We start from the raw sequence: 3,656 nt of genomic DNA on the forward strand, positions 1-3,656 counted from the left end.
ACATACCCATCAATGCCAAAACAATTAAAGAGCTATGTGTAAAGAAGTTTGCAAGGAAATCAAAAACCTCACCTACCATCCACGTTGTAGTAAATTTGCTTGATTTACTCTTGGGAGGGGAAACTCCAATAAAGTATGAAGATCCTGGAAACCCCATTGTAACAGTTCAGATATATAGCCACTCTTTTCCCAATACTTTAGTTGATCTTGGTGCAACCATTAATATTTTAACAATAGAAACTTGTCAAACACTTGGTATTTCAGCCCTGGAATCCACCACTACTATATTAGAACTTGCTCATTGTTCAGTGGTAATGCCAGAAGGAACCATATAGGATATAATTGGTCCTGTTTATTCGTGGGAATATCAAGTAGATTTTCTTGTCATAAACCCAAAGAGTAGATTAGAAGGGCATCTTCTCATTCTGGTTTGACTTTGGCTTGCGAAATCTCATGCTTATATTGGATTTCGGGAAGGCAACATGACTATTGCAAAGGGGGATGTTGTAAAGAATCTTGTGTTGTATCCTCCTACCAAGCCAAGTCTGTCCATTGTAAAAATATGTAAACAACCACTAGCATACTTGGAGGAAAGCATCTGTTCACCACTCACAGTAGCAGAGGCACTAGAATTTGAAGATTAGATTGAAGACGACATTATTAATAATTTTATGAATCATTCTGCTAATGTGAGAAATGTAAAATGTAAAATGCTGAAAGAAATCTTGGATAATGAAGCCATGGAAGATCCTCTGAAGGATACCGACGATCATCATATTCAGACGACTCCTATTCATAACAGCAAACTGGTAGAGATCGAACCTGGAAAAATTCCAAATATTAGTAGCGAGCAACAACAAAAGCTCATACAGGTCCTACATAAATACAAAATGGATTTTTTATGGTATTATCATTATATTAAGGGAATAGACCCATAACTATGCATAACCAAATCTATACTGAGAAGGATGCTCAACCCATCACGCAACCTCAATAGAGATTGAATCCGCATCTCAAGGACATTATGAAAGAAGAGTTATAGAAGTTGTTGGATGTAAACTTTATTTATGCTACCTCACACAATAAATGGGTCTCTCCATTGGTGGTCGTCCCTAAGTAAAATGGAAAGTGCCATATGTGTGTTGACTATAGAGAGTTGAACAAGGCAGCACAAAAAGATCATTTCCCCCTCCCATTCATCGATCAGGTCCTTGATACTTTGACACGGAAGCAATTCTTTCCCGTTTTAGATGGTTTCAGCGGCTACAATCAGATTCAGATCGACCCTGAAGACCAGGATGAAACAACCTTCACCTGTCTGTGGGGTACATTTGCGTACAGAGTATTACCACTTGGCTTGTGTAATGCTCCAGCTACATTCTAGAGAGCTATACTCAACATCTTTGCCAATTTAATAAACGAAGGACTTCAGATGCATATGGACAATTTTACTCCATATGGGGATGACTTCGACCAAGCATTGCAAACAAAAATTCTTAGAACGATGCATTGCTACTAGGTTATGTTTAAGCAATGTCAAGTGCCACATGATAATGACCGAGGGCATAATCTTACGATACTACATCTCTATAGCAGAAATACGGGTAGACCCAACAAAATTCAGGGAATACTTTTACTACCTACCCCCTACACTCAGACAGAGGTACGTAGCTTCCTAGGATATGCAGGATATTATCAGAGGTTTATTAACAACTTTACACAATTTATTGCGCCTCAATATGCTCTGACTGGAAATGTTGATTTCAGCTGGTCTGGCAAATGTGCCACAACTTTTATAGGTTTAAAGAAACTAGTCTCAACATCACCAATATTGCGTGGGAAAAATAGGGAGTTGCCTTTTCACATATCCAAAGATGCATCAAATGTAGCTATAGGCACTCTCCTTGGCCAAGAAGGGGACAAAAAACCTTATGCTATATATTATATTAGAAAAATCTCACTTCTGCAGAACTTAATTACACAGTGAGTAAAAATTATTTTTTAGTTGTTATTTATGCAATAAACAAATTTGGACACTATATAACCGACAACCCAGTCTTTTTGTACACTGATCACTCTTCCAATCGGTATTTAGCTAATGAACCTATCACAAATGGGCGAGTAACACGATGGCTATTACTTTTGCAGGAGTTCGATATTACTATTAAGAATCGTTCAAGGAAGGAAAACCCGGTTGCTAACTTCCTATCATGAATTCTGAAAGTGAATGATCCACTCGTGGTTGATGACCAATTTCCTGATGAAAATATATTTTTCGTGGCAGTCAAAATGCCATGGTATGCATATGTGGCGAATTATCTCGCTGTTGGGAAGCTACCCAGGCATTTAACAACAAGAGAGAGGAAGGTGATTATTCAACAGAACACCCGATTCTTTTGGATAGGTGGATATCTTTTTCGTAAAGGAGTCGACATGTGTATACGTAGATGCATTTTCAAGGATGAAATTCATGAGATACTGAAAGCTTGCAATGACGAATCGTGTGGGGGACATTTTACAGATTGAAGGAAAGGGAATAAGGTATTACGGATGGACTATTATTGGCCCACTATTTTTAAGTATGCTAAGAAATATTCCCAGGCTTGCGCTAACTGTCAAAGGATGGGCAGGCCTGGAAAATTTGATGAAATGCCTCTCCAACCTAAGTTAGTCATAGAACCCTTTGAAAGATAGGGTTTAGACTGCATTGGCCCATTCCATCCGCCTTCCAATAAGAAGGCCTACATATTGATTGCCATGGATTATGTGACAAAATGGGTGGAAATAATAGATTTACCAAGAGCCACAGAGGAAGCTATGATTAGCTTCCTCTTTGGGTTGTTCGTGTGATATGGCTTACCACGCGAAGTGATCACAGATGGGGGAGGGGAATTCACAGGACATAATATTACTGCCACTCTCAGGAATCACCATATTACGCATAGGCTCACTTCCCCATATCATGCAGGCGAATGGGCAAGTTGAAACCACCAATAAGGTCATTGAAGCATCTATGACCAAAACAATCTCAACACATCAATGAGGTTGGGTTGTTAGACTACCATAGGCCTTTTGGGCCTATCACATGACTTGGGGGAATATTACTGGATACTCTCCATACTGGCTCATGTTCGGGAAACAACTTATTTTTCCATTCAAATTTGAAATAAAGACTCTAGGAATGGCCTAGGAAGTAGGGCTGGAACTAACAGAAGCCTAGACCAAACGACTCTAGTAGATTAATGAACTAGGTGAGGCTCAATTGCTTTCTTTCCAACGGACTGCAACTATTAAATAAAAAAGGGAAAAATGACATGAAATCCTTGTCAAGAAGAAAACGTTTCAAAAACGAGATTCGACACTACTTTACAATTCTAGATTCCAAGATTTCCCAAGCATGTTGCAAACAAGATCGCTCGGTCCTTATGAGATTCAAGAAGTGCATAACAATGGTACTCTTACCTTGGTTACCATTGGGAGATCTAGCCATTCTTTTAAGGTGAACGGACTCCAAGTACGCCTCTACCACAAACTTCTCACGAAGGAGTGTTTCTCTGAACAAGTATGTGAGGACCCGTGCATGCGAATTTTCGCTTCGGGAAGTGATGACCGAACAACTTTTCTTTCAAAAAATTGAGATCTCGTTAGAAGTTGTA

This window comes from Pinus tabuliformis, chromosome 7, assembly GCF_031772625.1.
Source record: "Pinus tabuliformis cultivar Carrire ecotype Pingquan chromosome 7, CPIR1, whole genome shotgun sequence".
In the NCBI taxonomy this organism is placed as follows: domain Eukaryota; kingdom Viridiplantae; phylum Streptophyta; class Pinopsida; order Pinales; family Pinaceae; genus Pinus; species Pinus tabuliformis.